A 12,427-nucleotide genomic window follows, 5' to 3' on the forward strand; every position below is an offset into this window, starting at 1 on the left:
AGCATGACATTTTCTTGGGGGCAGCTATAACCCTCTAACTTCCTAAGCTAACCACACTTTTGTGAAGTGCTTGTCTAAATAGTCTCTTTTTTTTTTTTTTTTTTTTTTTGAGGTGTTTGGGGCGTATTTTTGTTCTTGTTACCCAGGCTAGAGTGCAATGGCGCGATCTCGGCTCACCGCAACCTCCGCCTCCTGGGTTCAGGCAATTCTCCTGCCTCAGCCTCCTGAGTAGCTGGGATTACAGGCACACGCCACCATGCCCAGCTAATTTTTGTATTTTTAGTAGAGACGGGGTTTCACCATGTTGACCAGGATGGTTTCGATCTCTTGACCTCGTGATCCACCCGTCTCGGCCTCCCAAAGTGCTGGGATTACAGTAAATAGTCTCTTTTTATGTTTATTAACTATAAAGGTAGAAGCTGACTTTGGCACAGAAGTACATTTGTGAGGCAGAGTGAAACATTTCCTTTATGACTGATTCTTGTTCCAGCCAGCCTTGCCAGGAGAAAAGAATGCAAGCTAGAATTGAAAAATCAGTAAAACTTTAGGAGTTGCCATTTTAAAGCTTCTTTCTCTTCTTAGTCATGAAACCATATTATGTTGTAGAATCTGAGTTTTTTACTCATCTTCTCACATGCGTTTACCATGGCCAACTAAAAACTATAGAAACTACCTAATATTCTAGTTATTCCTTGGTGGAATGGAAAGGAAGCTAAAGTTACAGTCTGGCCATCTGAGTTCTTGTCCCAGTTTGGTAAGAACTTACCAGCAATGGGACTTTCTATGGTCTCTCCATGTTTTGGAGTCTGCTTAAAAAATTTCTTAAGTAGAAGATATATCCCATCACCACCATCATCAGTACCACCACCACCATCACCACTAAACTTATCATCACCAACATCAACATCAACAGCTTCCCACCTTGACTTCTATGTAACAGGTTTTGGTGAGTATTAAATGTAACCATGTAATGTTACATACATTTAATATTCTTCTCTTTCAAGAGAAGAACATCTTGAATCTGGCTTCAAAAGATAATGTATATAATCTCTAAAGTGGCAGTGTGGAAACTTTGATTAAATTCAGTTCCTGGCACGTAGTAGGCATTCAGAGAATATTTGATGAATGTAAGTATGGCAATATATTATGGCCTTCCCCTCCCCCATACTATGTGATGCATGCTCTGTGATTTGAAACAAGGCATATATGTGGATTCCTGGTTTTCTGACATAGAATAGATTAAAGAAATGTAAGCAGACTTACACCATAAGCACTGGAACAACTTTGGTTTTGTTATTAATAGAGATTTTAGCTATGTCCTGAAACATGTTCATGATTTTGTAGAATGAACTTGCTCATTCATAATTGAATCCATTGGGAAACAAGGAGATTATCTGTCTATGTATGCATATATATGCTTCTATCATCTATCTCTTCATTAATCAATCATCCATTCATAATCTCTTTCTCTGTCATTATAAATATCATTTTCTTTTTCCCCAGCTATAGGTTCTGTGTTGCCCTTTGTGCCCAGGGCCAAACTCTCTTCATCACAGACTTCATGTTTTGCTCACATTACCCTAAATTTCTAGGTGTTATCAATTCCCTTCTCTCCATGCCAAACTGCCTGAGTCTCAGACTTGAGCAGGCCTTCATTCTCATCGGAAAGCCAGTTGCCTTTTCAGTAAGAATTAAAACACACACACACACACACACACAAACAATACAAACAAAAATTCCTAATAAATAGACTTCTAAACACAACTCAGAAAAAAGTGGTATCCACAGAATTTTTCCTTGGGCTTCTCTCAAGCCACAAGGGCTACCTGTTAACCCCTCTGTGGCAGAAACTTCTTGGTTTTCTCTGCTGCAGCATGTAACACAAGGTTTGGTACAGATAATACATATTTGTGAAGTAAATATTCCCTCTGTTAGAGTCAGGATTAGACTGGGATCCAGGGATACCTTAGTGCTTTACTATTGGAAAAATAATCCATGGATCAGCAGCATTGATAAAACCTAGGAACTTGTTAGCAATGCAGAATTCCATGCTCTGTCTTGAACCTATTAACTTTTATTAACTTGAACTTTTAACTAGATTGAGGTGTTTCATTTGAGAATCACTGATCTTATCCACTGGTGAAAAGCTGTGAATCTTGAAATTGATGAATGATAGTGCTTTATGGAATTTTTCTTAGAATGAAAGCATGACTTTCTTGAAAAGCCTCTAGCATAGTACCTTGCACATGGTGATAACTAGAATTGTGGGGGGTTTTCTCCTCTTTTTCTTTTCTCCCATCCTATAAATGTTGCCTCTAATAGTAGGTCTTTTGACGATAATTGAGTGACTGATGGATGGGAAGTGGGCTTCCAATACACAGAATGAGCATCTAACAGGGAATGGGTAAAAAACGAGAGGCCATATGAAGCCCTGTGTTTCTCAGTATACATCTAAAGTGACCACATATCTTATCATCCAAACCAGGACACAGTTGAGAGTAAAAGAGGTCATTTTTATAATTTAACTGGGACCAGGGACATAAACTGGGACCAACCTAGAAGAACCAGGATGTATAACAACCTACAAAAGTCCATCTTCCATCTAGCAAGTACAGTTGAAATCAGATGCAAATTTCTCTATGCTTAGGCTTGGAGTGTCTTTGACCAAAACCAGGAAGGCCATGAGATAATTGATGGGCATGCAGGTACTTATGGCTCCCATCCCAAGAAGACTTAGCACTATATTCCAAAATTGGTTAAAGTTTGATGCCACTGAATTGTGGGAGATGCTCCCCTTCCTCAGCTCTTATTTATGGTGCAGAGAAAGGAAATCACATTGATGATGGATCTGTTCTTATCGGATAAAAATGGGAGGAACAGTGAAAGATCATGGTGAGATATTGTGCAGGATTTCAGTAGGACACTTTAAAAACATATATTAGAGAAAATGAATTTTTCACTGGCTAAAACGTATCCATTTACAGTTGGAGCATCCATATATTTATGAGTGTTTTAGCCCTCAAAATAGTAACCCAGGACAGAATAACAAACAGTCTCTTAATAGCCCTAATTTATCAGGCTCAGCAGTTTAAGAAAAATAAATAAAAAGAAACAGGAATGCAAGGGGGTGGGGAGTGAAAGCTGGAGTCTGAAATACTGAAAATGATACTGCCCAAAATGTTATTCCAAGTCTGTTTTCCTTACCCCAGAGAAAGCCACTTTTAAAGTGGCTTTAAAAGCATCTGAGGTTGGACCCTGACTGGGAGAGGAAAGGTAAGGATAAAGAAAGCAGCTTGGCCAGGCATGGTGGCTCATGCCTGTAATCCCAGCAGTTAGGGAAGCCGAGGCAGGCAGATCACCTAAGATCAGGAGTTCAAAACCAGCCTGGCCAAAATGGTGAACTCTGTCTCCACCAAAAATATGAAAATTAGCCAAGCATGGTGGTGGATGCCTGTAATCTTAGCCACTTGGGAGGCTGAGGCAGGAGAATCATTTGAACCCAGGAGATGGAGGAGATGGAGGTTGCAGTGAGCCAAGATAGTGCCATTGCGCTACAGCCTGGGCAATAATAGCAAAACTCCATCTCAAGAAAAAAAAAAAGCGGCTTTTTGGTTAAACATTATTCTGAGTGTTTCTGGATGAGATTAACATTTGAACTGGTAGACTGAGTACAGCAGGTCATCCTCTGTAATGGGAGCCGGCCTAAATAGAACAAAAGGCTGAGTAAGGGAGAAGTCGCTGTCTCTGCCTAAGTGTCTTCAGGCTGGGACATTTGTCTCCTCCTGCCTTTGGACTTGGACTCAGACTGGAACTCTTCCATCAGCTCTCTTGGGTTTCTAGCTTGCTGGCTGTAGATCTAAGGTTTCTCAGTCTACATAGTCACATGAGCCAAATTTCTTATAATAAATGTATATTTAGGAGATCTCTCTTTCTCTTTTTGAGATATCTTTTTGAGAAAGAGAGAGAGAGGTCTGCTATTGGCTCTGTCTCTCTAGAGAAACTAACGCATATTTTAGTACTTGCAGTTGTGCTAGAGGAAAAGAATTTTAAGCATGTGAGTTTTCTGAATTGGTTCTGGGGTTTCTAGAATTGGTTCTCTAATCTAATTAGATTTCAAGATGCTAATGGCTCTATTTCCATTAGTAAAGAGAACAAAAATAGTGCATGGTATAATCTGGTGATAGAGGTACCCAAAATATTTCCACCAGTGCAACCCTGTAACACCATGGCACTTTTAGGAATGAAGCCCTTTGCTTTCACTTCCTCACGTTCATTTCTTTCAATTTTAGGACTCCAAATCCCAGTCTCCTAATTGTTTTCTTCATTCTCCTGTCTCTTTCCTTGTCTGATGTCTTCTGTGACCCACAACTGATTTATATCAGCAGCACTGGTCTGATAATTGCCTTTCTCTGGGACACAGAGATACCACACAGTAGAAAGAACACAGAAGTTGGAGATAGATGGACCTGGGTTCAAGTCTCACTGACACTTTTTGCTGTGTGACCCATGGCAAGTTATTGGACCTGTCTGAGTCTTGGTTTAGCTTTCCAAGAAATTGGATTGTTTACAAGGTCACCAACCCCATCCTCATATAACTTTCACTCAGTATTATAAGTTTCTTTTTTATTTTTATTTTTTTATTCATTTTAGGTTTTGGGGTACATGTGAAAAACATGCAAGATTATTGCATAGGTACACACAAGGCAGTGTGATTTGCTGCCTTCCTCCCCATCACCTATATCTGGCATATCTCACCATGCTCTCTCTAACAACTCCCTACCGCCTGCTGCACCTCCCTTATTTACTCTCAATAGACCCCAGTGTGTGATGCTCGCCTCCCTGCGTCCATGTGTTTTCATTGTTCAACACTCACCTATGAGTGAGAACATGGGGTGTTTGATTTTCTGTTCTGTGTCAGTTTGCTGAGAAAGATGGTTTCCAGGTTCATCCATGTCCATACAAAGGATACAAACTCATCATTTTTTATGGCTGCATAGTACTCCATGGTGTATAAGTGCCACATTTTCCCTGTCCAGTCTATCATCAATGGGCATTTGGGTTAATTTGAGGTCTTTGCTATTGTAAGCAGTGCTGCAATGAACATTTGTGTGCATGTGTCTTTATAGTAGAATGATTTATAATCCTTTGGACATATACCCAGTAATTGGATTGCTGGGTCAAATGGAATTTCTATTTCTAGGTCCTTGAGGAATCACCATACTGTCTTCCACAATGGTTGAACTAATTTACACTCCCACTAACAGTGTAAAAGTGTTCCTATTTCTCCACATCCTCTCCAGCATCTGTTGTCTACAGATTTTTTAATGATTGCCATTCTAACTGGCGTGAGATGGTATCTCAAGGTAGTTTTGATTTGCATTTCTCTAATGACCAGTGATGATGAGCATTTTTTCATATGTTTGTCGGCCTCATAAATGTCTTCTTTTGTAAACTGTCTGTTCATATCCTTGCCCACTTTTGAATGGGCTTATTTGTTTTTTTCTTGTAAATCTGTTTCAGTTCTTTGTAGATTCTGGATATCAGCCCTTTGTCAGATGGGTAGATTGCAAAAGTTTTTTCCCATTCTGTTGGTTGCCATTTCACTCTAATGACTGTTTCTTTTGCTGTGCAGGAGCTGTGGAGTTTGATTAGGTCCCATTTGTCTATTTTGGCTTTTGTTGCCAATGTTTTTGGTGTTTTGGTCATGAAGTCCTTGCCTATGTCCTGAATGGTTTTGCCTAGGATTTTCTTCTAGGGTTCTTATGTTGTTAGGAATTATGTTTAAGTGTTTATCAATTTGGAGTTAATTTTAGTGTGTCAGGAAGGGGTCCAGTTTCTGCTTTCTGCACATGGCTAGCCAGTTTTCCCAACACCATTTATTAAACAGGGAATCCTTTCCCCATTGCTTGTTTTTGTCAGGTTTGTCAAAGATTGCATGGTTGTAGATGTGTGGTGTTGCCTCTGAGGCCTCTGTTCTGTTCCATTGGACTATAGCTCTGTTTTGGTACCAGTACCATGATATTTTGATTACTACAAGGCTATAGTACTCTTTGAAGTGTGGTAGTGTGATGCATCCAGTGTGACTCTTTGTTCTTTTGCTTAGAATTGACTTGGCTATGTGGGCTCTCTTTTGGTTCCATATGAAGTTTAAGGTGGTTTTCTCCAGTTCTGTGAAGAAGGTCCTTGGTATCTTGATGAGGATAGCGTTGAATCTTTAAAGTACTTTCAGCAGTATGGCATTTTCATGATATTGATTCTTTCTAACCACGAGCACGGAATGTTTCTCCATCTGTTTGTGTCCTCTCTTATTTCGTTGAGCAGTGGCTTGTAGTTCTCCTTGAAGAGGAACTTTACGTTCCTTGTTAATTGTATTCCTAGGTATTTTATTCTCTTTGTAGCAATTGTGAATGGCAGTTCATTCTTGATTTGGCTCTCTTTAAGTCTGTTATTGGTGTATAGGAATGCTTGCGATTTTTGCACATTGATTTTGTATCCTGAGACTTTGCTGAAGTTGCTTATCAGTTTCAGGAGATTTTGGGCTGAGGCGATGGGGTCTTCTAGATATACAATCATGTCATCTGCAAATAGATAATTTGACTTCCTCCTTTCCTATTTGAATAACCTTTTTTTTCTTGACTGATTGCTCTGGCTAGAACTTCCAATACTATATTGAATAGGAGTGGTGAGAGAGGGCATCCTTGTCTAGTGCCAGATTTCAAAGGGAATGCTTCCAGTTTTTGCCCTTTCAGTATGATATTGGCTGTGGGTTTATCATAAATAGCTTTTATTATTTTGAGATACATTCCATCAATACCTAGATTATTGAGGGTTTTTAGCATAAAGTGCTGCTGAATTTTATCAAAGGCCTTCTCTGCATCAATTGAGATAATCATGTGGTTTTTGTCTTTGGTTCTGTTTATGTGGTGAATTATGTTTATAGACTTGCGTATGTTCAACCAGCCTTGCATCCCCGGGATGAAGCCTACTTGATCATGGTGGATAAGCTTTTTGATGTGCAGTTGCAATCAGTATGTCAGTGTTTTATTGAAGATTTTTGCATCTATGTTCATCATTGACATTGGTCTGAAGTTTTCTTTTCTTGTTGAGTCTCTGCCAGGTTGTGGTATCAGGATGATGTTAGTCTCATAAAATGATTTGGGAAGGATTCCCTCTTTTTGTATTGTTTGGAATAGTTTCAGAAAGAACGGTACCAGCTCCTCTTTGTATGTCTCATAGAATTACGCTGTGAACCCATCCAGACCTGGGCTTTTTTGGGGTGGTAGGCTCTTAATTGCTGCCTCAACTTCTGTCCATGTGATTGGTCTATTCAGGGTTTCGAATTCTTCCTGGTTTAGGCTTGGGAGGATGAAAGGTCCAGGAATTTATCCATTTCTTCCAGGTTTACGAGTTTATGTGCATAGAGTTGTTTGTAATAATCTCTGATGATGGTTTGTATTTCTGTGGAATCTGTGGTGATATCCCTTTATCGTTTTTTATTGCATCTATTTGATTATTCTCTTTTCTTTTTTATTAATCTGGCCTAGTGGTCTATTTTGTTGATCTTCTCAAAAAACCAGCTCCTGGATTTATTGATTTTTTTGAAGGGTTTTTGTATCTCTATCTCTTTAGTTCTGCTCTTAGCTATTTCTTATCTTCTGCTAGCTTTTGAGTTTTTTTTTATCTTGCTCCTTTAGCTTTTTCAATTTTGATGACAGGGTGTCGATTTTACATCTTTCCTTGCCTCTCATGTGAGCATTTATTGGTACATATTTTCCTGTGGACATTGCTTTAAATATGTCCCAGAGATTCTGGTGTGTTGTGTCATCATTCTCGTTGGTTTCAAAGAACATCTTTATTTCTGCCTTCATTTCATTGTTTATCCAGTCAACATTCAAGAGCCAGTTGTTCAGTGGCCATGAAGCTGTGCGGTTCAGAGTTAGTTTCTGAATTCTGAGTTCTAACTTGATTGCATTGTGGTCTGAGAGACTGTATAATTTCCATTCTTTCACATTTGCTGAGGAGTGATTTATTTCCAATTACATGGTCAATTTTAGAGTAGGTGTGATGTGGAGCTGAAAAGAATGTAATTCTGTGGATTGTGGGGTGGAGAGTTCTGTAAATGTCTATTAGGTTTGCTTGGTCCATATCTGAGTTCAAGTCCAGGATATCCTTGTTAATTTTGTCTCTTTGATCTGTGTAATATTGACAATAGGGTGTCAAAGTCTCCCACTATTATTATGTGGGAGTCTAAGTCTCTTTGTAAGTCATTAAGAACTTGCTTTATGTATCTGGGTGCTCCTGTATTGGGTGTGTATATATTTAGGATCATTAGCTCTTGTTGTTGCATTGATCCTTTTACCATTATGTAATGTCCTTCTTTGTCTCTTTTGATCTTTGTTGGCTTAAAGTCTTTTATCAGAGATGAGAATTGCAACCCCTGCTTTTTCTTGCTCTCCATTTGCTTGGTAAATCTTCCTCCATCCCTTTATTTTCAGCCTTTATGTATCCTTGCATATGAGATGGGTTTCCTGAATACAGCACACCGATGGGGTTTGGCTTTTTATCCAATTTGCCAGTCTGTGTTTTTGATTGGGGCATTTAGCCTATTTACATTTAGGGTTCATATTGTTATGTGTGAATTTGATTATGCTATTTTGATGCTAGCTGGCTATTTTGACCATTAGTAAATGCAGTTTCTTCATTGTGTCAATGATCTTTACCATCTGGTATGTTTTTGGAGTGGCCAGTACTGGTTGTTCCTTTCTATGTTTAGTGCTTCTTCCAGGAGCTCTTGCAAAGCAGTCCTGATGGTGATGAAATGTCTGAGTAATTGCTTGTTCATAAATGATTTTATTTCTCCTTCCCTTATCCATCCAAGCTTAGTTTGGATGGATATGAAATTCTGTGTTGAAAGTTCTTTTCTTTAAGGATGTTGAATATTGGCCCCCACTCTCTTCTGGTTTGTAGGGTTTCTGCTGAGAGATCTGCCATGAGTCTGATGGGCTTCCCTTTGTGGGTAACTCAACCTTTCTCCCTGGCTGCCCTTAGCATTTTCTCTTCATTTCTACCCTGGTGAATCTGACGGTTATGTGCCTTGGGGTTGCTCTTCATGAGGAATATATTTGTGGTGTTCTCTGCATTTCCTGGACTTGAATATTGGCCTGCCTTGCTAGGCTGGGACAGTTTTTAGGTTGGGGAAGTTTTCCTGGATAATATCCTAAAGAGTATTTTCCAGCTTGGATTCATTCTCTCCGTCACATTCAGGTACACCTATCAAACATAGATTAGGTCTTTTCACGTAATCCCATATTTCTTGGAGACTTTGTTCATTCCTTTTTACCCTTTTTTCTCTAATCTTGCCTTCTCATTTTATTTCACTGAGTTGATCTTCGACCTCTGATATACTTCTGCTTGGTCAGTTCGGCTGTTGAAACTTGTGTATGCTTCGCGGAGTTCTCGTGTTGTGTTTTTCAGCTCCATCAATTCACTTATATTCCTCTCTAAGCTGTGTATTCTCCTTAGCATTTTGTCCAATCTTTTTTCAACGTTCCTAGTTTTTTGCAGTAGGTTAGAACATGTTCTTTTAGCTCAGAGAAGTTTCTTGTTACACACCTTCTGAAGCCTGTTCCTGTCAATTCATTACACGCATTCTCCATCCAGCCTTGTTACGTTGCTGGTGAGGAGTTGCAATCTCTTGTAGGAGGAGAGGCATTCTGGTTTTGGGTGTTTTCATACTTTTTGCACTGGTTTCTTCCCATCTTTGTGGATTTATCCACCTGTCGTGTTTGTAGTTGTTGACTTTCAGATTGGGTCTCTGAGTGGACATCCAATTTGTTGAGGATGAAGTTATTTCTTTCTGTTTCTCAGTTTTCCTCCTAACAGTCAGGCCCCTCTGCTACAGGACTGCTGTGGTCCATTCCAGGCCCTGCTTGCCTGGGGATCACCTGCAGCAGCTGCAGAACAGTAAAGGTTGCTGCCAGTTTCTTCTTCTGCTTTCTTTGTCCCTGAAGGATACCCGCCAGATGTCAGTCTGAGCTCTCCTTCATGAGGTGACTCTTTGGATATACGGGGGTCAGGGAGCTGCTTGAGGAGACAGTCTGTCCTTTATAGGAGCTCAAGTGTTGAGTTGTGAGCTCCGTTATTCATTCAGAGCTGCTGGGCAGGTATGTTTAAGTCTGTTGTAGCATAACTCATAAATGCCTTTTTTTCCCCCAGGTGCTCTGTCCTGGGGAGTTAGGGCTTTATTTCTAACTTTCTGTCATAATTCTGCCTTTTTTCACGGCTGCCCTGCCCAGTGAAGAGGCAGCCTAGTAACTTTCTGCCTGCAGAGGCTTTGCTGAGCTGCTGTGGGCTCTGCCCAGCTGCCATGTGAACTTCCCTGCAGTCCTGTTTATACGAGTATAGTTAGAACTGCCTTGGTAATGGTGGATGCCCCTCCCCCACAGAGCTGGACCATCCCGGGTTCATCTGTGCTTGCTGTGAAACTCAATCCAGAGCATTTCACATTGCTGTTTTTTGTGGGGGTGGGACCAGCCGAGTCTGATCACCTGACTCCCTGCCTCAGACTGCTGGTTTTTTTTTTTTTTTCCTTCTCCGTTGAATAGGTGACTCTCTTCCAGTTGCCTATTGAAAAGGTGCCAGGATCTGTGTGATTTCCCAGGTGGTGACCCACTGTGCCAGCTCTAACAGCCTTGCTGAGATTCATCGTGCTTTTTTGCCCAGGAATCTCCTGGCCTGGCTCCCTGCTTCAGTCCCCTTTTTTATCATTTGAATGGATGACTCTGTCTCCCAGGAGCTCCAATCTCCAGCTAAAACAGCGCCCAGACTCGTGTATTTTGTGCAGAGACCCATCACACCAGACAAAACAGCCGTGCTGGTGACCTCTGGGGCTCCTCTGCCTGGGAATCTCCTGGTCTGTGGGCAATAAAAATCTGTGTGGTAATGCGGCATCCACTCACCCTCTGCACTTTTGCTGAGAGCTGCAATCCTGAGCTGGTCCTAATCGGCCATCTTGGATCCATCTTGTAAATTTATTTTTAACAATGGGCTGAAGTCTTCCTTCCTATAAGCGTTACCATCAACTGAATAGATGACTCACGGCATTTTCAACTCTTAATTTCAGCCTAGTGAAAAACATTATTTGCAACATAAATATTAATTTCCTTAATATATAAATACTACTGAGTATCAAAAACATAGCCCAATTAAAATAATGATAATATCAGCCAAATGTCATGATCAAGAAATGGACAAAGGTAGAAACAAACATGACCAACAAAAAGTGACTATTTTTAAAAAAAGATGAAAACCTAAATAGGTAATAAAAGAAATGCAAATTAAAACAATTCATGTGAAATTTTAAAAGGTGAAAACATAGTTGCTGGGAGGGAGATCCAAGATGGCCGTTTAGGAACAGCTCAGGATTGCAGCTCCCAGTGAAAGCGCAGAGGGTGAGTGGATGCCGCGTTTTTATTGCCCACAGACTAGGAAATTTCCGGGCAGAGGTGCTCCACAGTCGCCAGCGCGGCTGCTTTGTCAGCGCCCCGGAGCCGCGGTTCTCCGTACAAAATACACCGGTCCGGGGGCCCTTTTGGCTGGCGATTGGAGCCACGGGAAGTCGCCCATACGCTGGTTCAAAAAGGGGACTGAGCAGAGAACCAGGACAGTAGATTCCAGGGCAAAAAAAATAAAAAAGCGCCACAAACCTCAGTGCCACTGTTTAAGCCAGCGCAGTGAGTGGCGGCAGGGGAAAACCAACAGACCCCGGCGACTCTTCAACAGGCGACTGGAACACCAACTTAAAAAAGGCTCTGAGGCAGGGAGCCAGGCGATCAGGCTCGGCTGGCCCCACCCCCACAAAAGAACAGCAACCAGAAACTCTGGATTGAGAGTTTCACAGCAAGCGCAGCTGAACCCAGGACGGTCCAGCTCTGTCGGGGAGGGGCGTCTGCCATTACCGAGGCAGCCCGCTGTTGCCAAGGCAACCCGCCACAGCAGAGACTCCGCCCCAACAGAGGCGGGCCACCATCGATCGCCAAAGCAGTTCTAATTACACCCATATAATCAGGACTGCAGGAAAGTTCACTCGGCAGCGGGGCGCAGCCCACAGCAGCTCAGCAAAGCTGCCATAGGCCGACAGTGACTAGGCGGCCTCCTTGCTGGGCTGCGCAGGTCTGAAGGAAAAAAAAAAAGAAGGCAGCAGCATAACAGAAACTCATAAATAAAGCCCTAAATCCCTGGGACAGAGCACCTGGGAACAAAAAGCAGTTTATGAGTTCTGCTGCAGCAGACCTAAAAGTACCTGCCCAGCAGCTCTGAATGAACAACAACAGAGCTCACAACTCACCATTTGAGCTCCTATAAAGAAAAGACCGTCTCCTCAAGCAGCTCCCTGACCCCTATATATCCAAAAAGACACCTCATAAAA

The 12,427-nt window shown here is 41.3% G+C and overlaps 1 long non-coding RNA gene across 1 annotated transcript in view; it reads right to left on the reverse strand.

The window, feature by feature from the left end:
* Positions 1-2,492: 2,492 nt before the first annotated feature.
* Positions 2,493-12,427, reverse strand: part of LOC116555501 — an 82,244-nt gene continuing 72,309 nt past the window's right edge. Inside the window, exon 3 of the long non-coding RNA XR_004270558.1 lies at positions 2,493-2,848. This is a non-coding gene — a long non-coding RNA (uncharacterized LOC116555501). The remainder of the gene's footprint in view (positions 2,849-12,427) is intronic.

Source organism: Sapajus apella, unplaced genomic scaffold (assembly GCF_009761245.1).
Source record: "Sapajus apella isolate SASKATOON/1434 unplaced genomic scaffold, GSC_monkey_1.0 scaffold15, whole genome shotgun sequence".
Classification (NCBI taxonomy): Eukaryota; Metazoa; Chordata; class Mammalia; order Primates; family Cebidae; genus Sapajus; species Sapajus apella.